Below are 12,811 nucleotides of genomic sequence, written 5' to 3'. Positions count from 1 at the left end.
TAAAATGACCAATTTGAAAATGTGTCTGCCTGAATTTTCATTTTTAAAACAAGTAGACTCCAAGATGTAACTGTACTGTGGATAAATGTATCATGTCCATGTACCAAAAACATAAATGTATCATGTACATGCACCGAAAACATGTCCTTCATATTTCATACAGCAGATGGCAGCAAGACACGTTTTTTCAATAGTTAGTTGCCAGTTTGAGTTGTGTGAAGGCAGCTCTTTGCCAACGCCAATAAACCGCTTCAATATCCAAAATGTCTGTAATCGTCAACATAAAAGTCCCTCCTTTAATAATGCAATCTTCCCTACATAGAAACTAAGCCAGATCAAAGGTCATGATAATGTTGTTAAGAAACAAAGTAACATTTTCTTTATATGAATAATCATTATGATTTTACTTGTTTATATGATTATGTTGTCGTTAGATAGTTTCTATCCCAGTGGAGGCTGGTGGAGGTAGACATTGGAGGACGGGCTCATTGTAATGCATGGAATGGAATCAGGAATGGTATCAAACATGATGATACTATTACAATGAGCCTGTCCTCCAATTCCTACCTGCACAAGCCTCCCCAGGTCTATCCCTATGACACTTTTCTGATATCAAATACTTCAGATTCTGGTTTAGGACATTCTCAAGTTGTCACCCTGGTTGAATTGAGACAACTTTTTCTGTTTAGATAGAAGTTGGTTTTACTATGTGACTGAAACAGTTTCGTAGGCCAATGCATGAACCCACACCACATTTAATCACAATCTGCTTGACACAATTTGATATCAAACAACACATTTGATATCAAAGACTTAATGTTTAGTTAGTCAACATTCTAGTGATGTGATCTGACCCTAGTTACAGTACATTGAGACAACTATTGAGACTATTAATCTATTGTTTCTACATAAAAGCTGAAATTGTTGTGGAACTATCCCTGCATAATTGATTTCTTAGTATTTATTCCAATGTAGTAGATCTAATTATACTGAAAATGTTTATCAGATTTTCCATAGCAAAATTAACTGTAATCTATTCTGTCTATTGCATTTATGATACCATTTTAACTGGTAATTCTCCAGTAATCAAATGGAGGACTCTGACCATTGATATCTTCATCCCAAGAATCCCATTGAGCATCTACTAGATCGGGGAAACAAAGCTTTTCGACGCATTGACACATTCAACACAATTGAGTCGGAAAAAGTGTCAATCTATCGATGCATTCGTGGTATGGCGGCTGTATCGACTGATTGACAAGTCAGGAATTTGGGTCAAAATCCAATAAGCCCACTGTCTTCTGTGCTGTCAATAAAGGTGCTGTGACAAACTGTGTCGATGTGTATGTGGCCATATACCGTATGCGGTCTTAAATGTTGGAGTGTCTAGTAGACTACAGCCTAGTATCGTTTAGCTCGTTTGAATTGATGACCTGTCATAAATGTGTCTGTAGTCAATAGGACGTGATTCTGAATTCATGAATGACAAAAAATACATTTAGGCATGTGGCTGTGTGACAATAGGGGCAGATGGTCAATAAGGGGCCACAGTGTTGGGACGTGCTCGTGGAACAAGGAGAGAGTGCAAAACAAGACTATATTGTTGGAACTGGACAGAGATGTGCTTATGTGAACAATAAAAATATTGAGTGAACATTGCTAGTATACATGAACAGGCAAAGTGTGGAAGGGACATGGTTGTGTGGGACATGGTTGTGTGGGACAGATTACAGATTTTTATTTTATTTATATATATTACCGTATATATATTTTTATGTTTTTGTATCTATGTGTATCTATCTGGCTAGCCTATGTGTTCTGCAATTATGAATCTATGACTATCCTTGTATGTTCTATAATCTATATCTATCTATGTCTATGTCTATTTGTGAGAAATGTTGTGTAGCAGTCAACTCAAATAAAATAAAATAACATTTTATTTGTATAGCGCATTTCTTACAAGATGCAACTCAATGCGCTTCACATACTGACAGAGCCACAAGCAGGCAAAAGTAAAAACCTGTACACTATGTAGCCAGGAAAATTCCCTTGCAGCCCTCTACACAGAGCGACTACTAGCCAGTTTGCCTACCAGCACCCAGTGGTGGACCCCCACACCCCCCCCCGGGGAGCCCCCGCCGCCCCACACACCCAGCCCGCCCCACCACCAGCACACCCGGACCAGCCAAGCAAGCACAGACCATAAAAGCCCCGCACAAGGACGGCCAAGCAGGTGCCCTGGCGGCGGAATAGACCAGGCACACGGGGCAGCCGGGGGCCCCCAAGGGGAGGCCCAAGGACCACCGGCGCATAGCAAGCAAGCAAGGGCGAAAAACCTGTACACCATGTATCCAGGAAAAGTTCCTTGCATATTATCGGCGTACACACTGTCCATAAATTTAGTGTTATATCTGCATCGTTCTGCATCCAGCATGGGCACAGGTCCTGCCAAAAGAGAATCTCAAGCGCAGTTATGATGCAACAACACAATAAAGATGACAGCAATACAACCTGATGGTGGTACATCCTGGTACCGGTTCTGGTACTGCTCTAGGTGCTACTGGGAGCTGACAGTGCCTCATCAGCACCCAGGTCCTTTTTCCTGTCAACACAAGATCTCAAAGCACGAGTATGGTGTAATAGCATAGTGATCCTAGTTCTATAATGTCCAAAGTCTCCTTTAGTAACAAAAGGCGACATTGAATAAGTAGGTTTTAAGGTCTCGCTTAAAAATGTCCTGAGTTTTAGACAACCTCAGGCCCTCAGGTAGGGTGTTCCACAATCTGGGAGCATACAGTATATGCTAAAAGCTGATCCTCCAAATCTCTGAGTCCTAGCCTCTGGCATTATTAGAAGTTCTGTGGACCTTAGGGGTCTAGCTGGTGTGTATCTTATGAGTATGTCCACCATGTATTTGGGCGTGTCGCAATGGAGTGATTTATAGACTAGTAAAAGGATCGTAAAGTATACTCTATAACTGACAGGGAGCCAGTGTAGTGATCTCAGGACAGGTGTGATGTGCGCTCTTCGTTTGGTCCTAGTAAGGACACGAGCAGCAGCATTCTGAACCATTTGTAGTCTATTAATCATTTTTTGGGGGAGACCTGTCAGGAGAGCATTACAGTAAGCTAGTCTACTAGTAACAAACGCATGCATTAGTTTTTTGGTGTCTGCCTGGGAGAGAAATGATTGTACCTTAGTGATGTTTCTTAAATGGTAGAAGGATGTTTTTAATAGTATTATTAATATGGGTTTCAAAATTTTGATCTGGGTCAATTATGACACCAAGATTCCTAGCCTGACACTTAGTGTTAAGAGCTAGTGTTTTCAAATGTGCAGATAATTTCTCTCTCTCAGTTTTCTCGCCAATGATCAATACCTCCGTTTTTTCTTGATTGAGTTGGAGAAAATGTTGTGTCATCCAAATATTAATATCAGCAATACAATCTATCAGGTGGTCGACCATCTCGTAGTCGTTGCTGAGTTACTGAGATATAAAGCTGAGTGTCGTCAGCATAGCTATGGTAGTTAATGCTATGCCTCTTGATAACAGAACTGAGGGGTAGCATGTATAGGCTAAAAAGCAACGGTCCTAAAATGGACCCCTGGGGAACTCCACAGGTTGCGCTATATTTTTTTTTACTTATGGTCACCAAGGGCTACAAAGTAGTCTCGAACCAGTTTAAGACCGGACCAGAGAGGCCAACCCAAGACCGGTCGATCGCAAAGGTAGTATGGGTAGATCGCATGGCATTGAACAAAACGGGAAAAAAATAATAATAATAATAATAATATTCTAGCATCCATCCTCACTATGGCTTTTGCCACTTGATTGACGTACAGGTAAGCCAGTCTGAGATCTGATCTTTTCACCTACACCTAACACGCGGTTCACCACGCATGCGCAGTCAACAGCACCAACTACAAAATACAAAATACCGGCGAGACTAATTACCTAGTTAGCCTTCCAATTTCTACTATTTACTATATAATACTAAATAAAGGCTATACAAATGAGTGGGGAAGCTGGACCAAGTAAGAAACCAATAACGTATAACTTCCATCCAGAATGGGAGGAGGACTTTTTTACACGATGTGATATTGGAAATGCGTCTGTCTGATCAGCAAATCTACGATGGCTATTTCGAAGAAGGGAAATGTGGCAAAAGAGCGAAAACGTACGGCTGCAACGATAGCTTCTTATCGCGTCAGTCGCGTTCTTGTTAAACACAAGAAGTCATTCAAAGACGGCGAAATTGTGAAAAAAGTTTCTCGAGGCTGCAGATTGCCTTTTCGATGACAGATCCACAGTGGCTGATGACACCTTGCAACCAGCTCCTACAGCCCTATTAGAAACTAGCTGCCTCCTCCCAGTGCCAGGTCTCCCACTAAGGTAGAGAAATGCATTTATTTCCTCCTTTCAAACTAGGGAACTACCTGTTTTGTATCTGGTTTACTTTTCTGTTTGTTGGATCAGTAGTTGGCTATGGTACTGCAGACTGGCTGTCAGTGTGTGAATGAGAGAAAGTGAGTGTGTGTGTGTGTGTGTGTGTGTGTGTGTGTGTGTGTGTGTGTGTGTGTGTGTGTGTAAGAGAGTGAGAGAGAGAGAGGGAGAGAGAGGGGGAGAGAGAGGGAGGGTTTGTGCTATGGCTCCCTATGCAGACTGGCAAATGTGTGTGTGTGTGTGTGTGTGTGTGTGTGTGTGTGTGTGTGTGTGTGTGTGTGTGTGTGTGTGTGTGTGAATGTGTGTGAGCGAGAATAGCAAAGAGGGAGGGTTTGTGATGGTCTTCTCCTGTGGCTGTGTGACAGAGAGAGGGAAAGTGTATTGTGAGTTTACTATGGAGGCTGGGAACTGTGTGTGTGTGTGTGTGTGTGTGTGTGTGTGTGTGTGTGTGTGTGTGTGTGTGTTTGTAGTACGTGCATGTACGTTTGCGATGTTGAAACTAGACTGGTAGATCTTGGCAGACTGGCTACTTGAAAAGTAGATCTTGGTTCCAAAAAGTGTGAGCACCCCTGGTCTACCGTATCAATGGCTGCACTTAAGTCTAAGAGTACAAGAATCGAGAGTTTTTTCGAGTCTGCATTAATCCTAAGGTCATTAGTTACCTTAAGCAAAGCGGTTTCTGTGCTGTGGTATGATCGGAAACCTGACTGAAGTGGGTCATATCTATTATTTAAGACTAAAAATTCATGAAGCTGTTTGTACACTGCCTTTTCTAATACATTTTTCTCAGAAAAGTGACATTGGATATTGGTCTACAGTTTTTGGGATCAAAAGGTTCTAGGTTACTTTTCTTCAGGGTGGGTCTAACCAGGGCAGTTTTAAGTGCCGTTGGAAAAATCCCTTTAAGTAGGGAGTGATTTACAATGCCTAGTATGTCATCAGACACAGATTAAGACATTTCCTTAAAAAAGGTGGTAGGAATAGGGTCAAGAGGACACGTAGACGGTTTACAAATCACTCATTGAATCCATTCTCACCTTCAATAACACATCCTGGTACAACTCCCTCACTGTCAAATACAAAACCAAACTCTCCCGTATTAATTAATTAATTAATTAATTAAATTAGTCAATCAGGCAAGTAAAATCATCGGCTCACCTCAAACTCCCCTGTCTGAAATCTACAACCGGTCACTAGGAAAATCAGGAAAGCCACACAAATCACACAGGACCCCTCTCACCCCCTCCACCAATAATTTCAGCCACTTCCATCAGGCCGCCGTTATAGAACTCCACTGGCCCGGAAAAACACATATAAAAAATAATTCATTCCCACTGCAACCACCGCCCTGAACATTTTAATAGGAAGCACACTGTTTTTCTTTTAAACCACAAAATTTTAGCATTTTAGCTTTTTAAATCATAATACTGTTTTTCTTACTATCATTTTTAAATGACTCGACTTTTTAAATAAGCACTACATTTTATAAACACTGTTATATCTGTCTGTTTTTACTGTATGTGACCTATGTGTGTTTTTAATGTGGATACCGTATTCATGAACTGCACAAAGCCAGTCAAAGGAGAATTTCTGTAACTCTGTGACAGACAATAAAGCAATCTTGAATCTTGAATCTTGAATCTAAGCTGTGACACAATTTTGCCTAATGTTTCAGTACTAATCATGGTGAACATGCTCATAGTCATGTTCTGTGGTGGAGGATCTACAGTGTTACACAAACCTAGTCTTGCCTGAGTAATACTCATTCTAATATTTGTTATCTTATCCCTGAAGTGGGCTGCAAATTCCTCGCATTTGGTGACAGAGGCTGCGCCGTCTAGTGTTCTAGGAGCAGGGTTTACAAGGCAATCAATTGTCGAGAACAAGACCCTGGGGTTATTCTTGTTTGTAGATATTATATTTGAGAAGTGATTTTTCCTAGCATTTCACATTGCCAAGTTAAAGGCAGATAGATGTTCTTTAAAAATATTCTGATCAACCTGTAATTTGCTCTTTCTCCATCTGCGCTCAGCTTTCCTACATGTTAATACATAGTAACATTATCCTATCAGATAATAATGACTATGTATTATTAAATAATAATCATTTTTAGTATTGAGCTGCAACGTTTGCACGAAAAGTGCTATACAAATAAAGGTTATTATTATCATTATTATTATTATTATTATTATTATTATTATTATTATTATTATTATATATAACATATCTTAATAAACGTTTGGAAACGTTATTTCAGTCGATTCTTCCTCCCCTTTAATAATACCAATTGGTATTGTATTTTATATCGTTGGAAAGCCTGATTAGTCACCTTTACAACGAGGTACAACTTGTAAGGATCATGCATTCGTGGAATAAATAACACAGCTAAACGTGTGGGTAGCGGCCCAAAAATATTTGCCAAAATCCCCTGCAATATTCTTCTGTTGGTATTCACTCTCGTTTTGAGCTTCAAGTGCTGGCAGGTGTATGTTAGTCACAGGTGTGTGACTGGCACCTGAATGGCACCTAATTGACAGGAATGATATTCTGGGGCCAGTGGCGATTCCATATCTCCAGAATCTGGGACCTAACTCCATCCTCCAGGAGGACAACGCTCGCCCCCACAGAGCCAGGATCATCACAGAGCACCTCCAGTATTTGGGAGTGGAGAGGGTGGAATAACCTGCCGTGAGTCCAGACCTCAACCCAATTGAACACTTGTGGGATCAGCTTGGGTGCTGTACGTGCCAGAGTGACCAACGCAACCATGTTGGCTGACTTGGGCCAAATCTTAGTTGAGTAATGGGATGCTGTCCCACAGCAGTGTGTGACCAGGCTGGTGACCAGCATGAGGAGGAGGTGCCAAGCTGTTGTGACTGCGTATGGATCTTCCACACGCTGCTGTAGTTAATAAAGTGTAAAAATGGCCAATATGTGTTGTTTTTTCCTTATTACTGTGGGAGAGTGCAATTATCCAATCCACCAAGCAACTCAAAACGAGAGTGAATACCAACAGAAGAATATAGGGGATTTTGGCAAATATTTTTGGGCCGCTACCCACACGTTTAGCTGTGTTGCTCATTCCACGAATACAAGTTGTACCTCGTTGTAAAGGTGACTAATCAGGCTTTCCAACGATATAAAATACAATACCAATTGGTATTATTAAAGGGGAGGAATAATCAACCAAAATAAAGTTTCCGAACTTTTTTTGAGGGGTTTATTATCCTGTTATACTTCTTATCTATTTCCACCTGTTATTACAATGTTGTTACACATCGTTACTACACAGGTAATCATCATCATCATTATCACCATCATCATCATCATCATTATCATCCTCATCACCATCATCATCATTATCATCCTCATCATTATCATTATCATTATCATCATGACCCTTCTACCCCCCAAGTCCCACCACCACCACACCCCAAATTATCTACATCTTAAACAACCAAGGGCAAAACTTTAGATTCCATACAAAAGATACAGATACATTTGAAAGACAGAAGATTCAACTGTTTTTGGCGCTTCATTTGTATTGGTCTGCAGTCTGCACTCTACACATGTGGGTCAGCACCATTCTCATCCTGAGCATTTTTTTCAAGTGGGCGACGGAAGAAGCTGTCGGATTTTTCGCAATTCAACCAAAACACCACCTCTGTAAATAACCGTAGTAGACATTCATCACTTTGGTATTTCAGGAAAACCTTGTTGTAGCTTACTTGTGACTATTTCCCTCGTTGTTGTTAGAATGTTGACTCAGTAGAAACTACATCACCATTATTTACATTTTTATATATGCTTGATTAATATAGCCTATATGTTTTTATTATAATATGTATAATAAAACATGTATAATGTATTATAATAATGAATACATGTGGAAGGTACGGAGGTCACTGGGTCTAGGGCAAAACTGTGCTGATATCACCGCCCAGGCATTTCCTCATCATCCATTGAGTTTAGTTTAGTTTATTTATTTAGCACACAAGAAATTGTGCAAGGAGGGAACGAAGCCCAGAAGGCTTGTACATAGTTCCACTCCCGTCAATATCAATGGTTCAAATAAAAATCAAGGGACACTTACTGCAAGTCAATAGGAGAAAAGAAACCACAAACAAAATCATATGATTTTGATTGAGGTATATATTATCATTACTACCAAAACATATATTAGCTTTATAGTACAGGATGAGGAACAGCAAGGTGCTGTTTGTGTTAATCTACTATTTTAGTTATTATTTAATATAGTTTTTTTTTTTTTTCATGAGATAACATCTGGCTAAACCGGATTATTTGCCACAGACACACAACCCAGGAAATTTGATCAGCTAATGTCCACTGAGCCTCACCAACAGTCTGCTGTTATCAGATCATATCACGTGTATATCAACCTATCTTGTCCATGGTGATCAGATACAGGAAACATAACTCAGAGTTGCTCCTCAATAGAAAATATTCAGTTAATAGTCAGATAATTATCAGTTCTGTTAATAGTCAAAATAAACGGAATAAAAGACGTAAACACACGCCCCGCGGTGGCGTAGCGGTCTAAGCACTAGCCACTAGTGCAAGCTGCCCACCGGGGACTGGGATCGAATCCCGGTCTCGCCAGATCCGGATATGTCCGAGGCACACAGGGAGCGGCATATTGAGCGGCCGCTCCCGAGGGCGGTATAGGACTATTTCCGGACAAGGATCCGTAGCGCAACAGCGCCCCCGGGGTGCCGGAATAACGGTGCTGGGCTCGAGGAGCCAGTCAGCTAGTCTGCCTGGCGATCTCCTCTGGGGCTGCCGGCCACGGGGTCGTGCGGCGGATCCTACGCAATAGGCAGGGGATAATTGGATGCTAGGTTGGGTTCAATTGGATACCAAATTGGGTGAAAAAGGGATAAAATCTGAAAAATAAAAAATAAAAAATAAAAAAAGACGTAAACACACTTGAGGGATGACGATTTCTTTTTTTTGTAATCAATTATTTATTTCAAAACAGTACACATGAAAAATTCACAATTATCACACCACACTGATTATTTTTCTTTATCTTACCACCCCCACTATAAACACACGAGTAACCCCCCCCCCCCCCATAGCGATAACATCCCCCCCCCCCCCCCATAGTTCTTCATTACACTATATTTGGTATATCATACAATCATAACAGTACAATATTTACAGGTTACATCCACATACAACACAGTTTACGAACACAGTCACTCCATCAACTCTTTTATCTTTTGTATTGCAGAGGTCCATGTTTGAATTGTCTTTTCCTTAGTTCCGTGTATTCTGGCTATAGATTGTTCCATATAGAGTATGTCCAGGAAAGACAGCAGCCATTGTTTATGAGTACGAGTATGTGGAGGGTTCCATCGTAATGCTGGGATGACGTTTTCTTGATGCAACTGTCTGATTAGCAAAAGAAAACTCAAGAAGAAAAGGCAACTGCGCAAGTCAGACAATACTTTATTCAGATTATATGTAAGGACATGTAAACTCTCGATTAGCAATCATATAAATAGTTATTTTGCAATGTTTCTTCAGAATTAATTAAATTCTGACAGATATTGTACATGGAACCATAATCCATGTAACATAGGTGATTTTGTAATCACACTCTCATGATGAGTGGCTTTGCCTGAGGCCTTGTAGCCCAAATCTAGCCCTCATACTACAAGGATATCCTCTTGGTATGACGTCTGTGTCATCCATGCAAGAGGTCCTGGTTCAAACCTGCTGGTTACATGAGCCGTAAGTAAACTTGGCCAGGTCAGGCTGGGTGATGGCCAGATCTATCCATTTGATACTAACTGATTATCATGCTGGTCATCAGAGGTTGTGTACAACACACTTCTCAAATGGCACTAGATGACATCTAATCTAAGCTATTTCCTTGAGAGCTGTATGAGTTAAGTGTATAAAAGTGCTCCTCTTTCTCTGGTTGATCAGAACCTGAAGAACCTACCTGAGATTCACTCTCTAACAGGTAAGTCCTCTACTCACCTACACACTGTCTCTCTGGGCTACTGGAACATGTGCTGCTGTTACTAGACCTACTTTCTTTACAACTGCTGTTTTGATCTCTGCCTCTCATTGAACTCGGATGGTTTTTGCATTATTATCCTCTGATCCTAATGTCTCTCTCTTTTTCAGCAACCCATCATCACCATGGCAATGTTTTTGTCCATTTCTCTGCTTCTCTGTGCTGCGGCTACCCTGAGTGCAGCAAAGGGTAGGAGAGACAGCAGGCCCAGGAATTCACTATATTACTGCTCACTGACTCTTTTACTTCCGTTCTATCCTTCCTTACACTTACTAATTATACAAAGTTTTCACAGTATTGACACATTTTCCCTTTCAGTCTCTCTAACCCCAGATAGTTCAAGTGGTGTCAGGTGATGTTGATCTTGTTGTTGGGATGTTGAGGCTGGTCTGTGTACGGCTCAAACCTCTACAAGTTTAACCCTGAAGCAAGAACATGAAGCGAGGCAGAGGTTCCGGAAAACCGGAAGTCGGGAGTCCTCAGCATAATGCATTGTCTGCAATACAACCGGAGATTTCTTGGCCAGGGCGCACAAATGTGCGTCCTGGCCAAGAAAGAGAGACAGCCAATTGGAGCGCTGCTACAGCTCACGTGTAAACGAAAAGTATTCGTCCTGGCATAGACTTGCATTGACACGGCGCCCCGCGTTCTCTCCCTATGTATTCTAACAGTGAGTTTTACACACACACACACACACACACACACACACACACACACACACACACACACACACACACACACACAGATAAAAATGTTTATTGTATTGGAGGATTTTTAATGAATGCTGATAGGCGCCGACAGAATATCAGCCACATTTTGTGAATAAACAATGTTTATTTAAAAAAAAAACTTTTACAAATCGCAACAAGGAAGTGAAGGTGGGGGCGGCGCCCCAGCGCCCTCTATCGGCCAGCCGCCACTGGTTTCATTTCAAATCCATTGTGGTGGCGAGTCGAAATTATGGAAATTGTGTCACTGGCCAAATATTTCCGGAACTAACTGTAGATTAATGAATAATCATCTGTGATGTCTATTATGACAACACAACATTGATAGAAACATCACACACCTTTGCAGTTTGAGTGTATGTGTGGAAGACGCCAGACCAACACCATTACATTCTAATAGAAAACACCTTTGTAACCATGGTGATGATTGAGAGCTGACGTGGGGACAAAGCCCCAATAAAAAAACTCAAATGGAATTCCCTCTCTAGATCTGATCTTTACTGCCCTCTGGTGAAATACACTCGCTATTACTAGTGTGTTACTATCTAATTCAACATTGTTACACTACACATTCACTACTCTAGAGTCTAGACCTGATTTTACTGCCCTCTGGTTAAATACACTCACTATTACTGGTAATTACAAGTGCCAGACTACAAGACTTCAGACCTGATCAACTTGTTTTCAGTATGATATGGTGGGACAAAAGAAAATGCTTCTTCTAGCATTGTGACTGCCAATGGCAGTGGTACTAGTATAGGTATTTCTTGTATATATGTTGTATATATGTCTGATGTATAGATGATTTACTTACTTTAGACAAATGTACTTGAAAAAGTACAATTAAGTAAATTTGAAAGATGCCATCAATATGGACAGTATTACATTGTTCATAGCCCGCCGAGCTCAAGCCAGAGCTGTGCAGTGCAGTGGCAGCCCAGAGTGGCTGTGAGTTCTCTAGAGACTCTATCAGGTGGTCTAATATTTAATAATGATGACACAATCTCTTAGTCTCAAAAACATACACACACCTCTGTTGGCATATCATTGTGTGAGAATTGTCACTGTGAATAAGGGGGTAGTGGTGGTCTAGTGGATAGTGAGTTGGACTTGTGATCGGAAGGTTGTGAGTTCAAATCCCGCCTGAAGCCACACCACTACTAGTGTGCCCTTGAGTAAGGCACTTAGCCCTCAGTTACTCCAGGGGGAATGTCCCTGTAATTCGTAATTGTAAGTCGCTTTGGATAAAAGCGTCTGCTAAATGGCAAAATTAATTAATTAATTGAATATGGATATGAGCGGCCTGGGGTGGTCCGGTGGTCTAGCACCACGGTCTACAGTGCACACGTATGCCCATGTCGGCATGGGTTCGAGTCCGTCTAATGCCCTGCTGAGATGCCCACTCTCCCTTACTTTCCTGTCTATCTTCACTATATCTGTCCAATAAAATAAAAAATATGAGTGGGACTTCCCCACTCAGAAAAAAAAAAGTCTTACAATACATAGAGAATAACTCAATTTTTATTGCTATATTTTCAGAAATTATCAGCATCAAGAGGAGAAGAAAGAGAAGAAGCAGAAGAAGAAGGA

The sequence above is a fragment of the Nansenia antarctica genome (assembly GCF_963989245.1).
Source record: "Nansenia antarctica genome assembly, chromosome: 13".
Classification (NCBI taxonomy): domain Eukaryota; kingdom Metazoa; phylum Chordata; class Actinopteri; order Argentiniformes; family Microstomatidae; genus Nansenia; species Nansenia antarctica.
Note: the sequence above shows the minus strand (reverse complement) of the source record.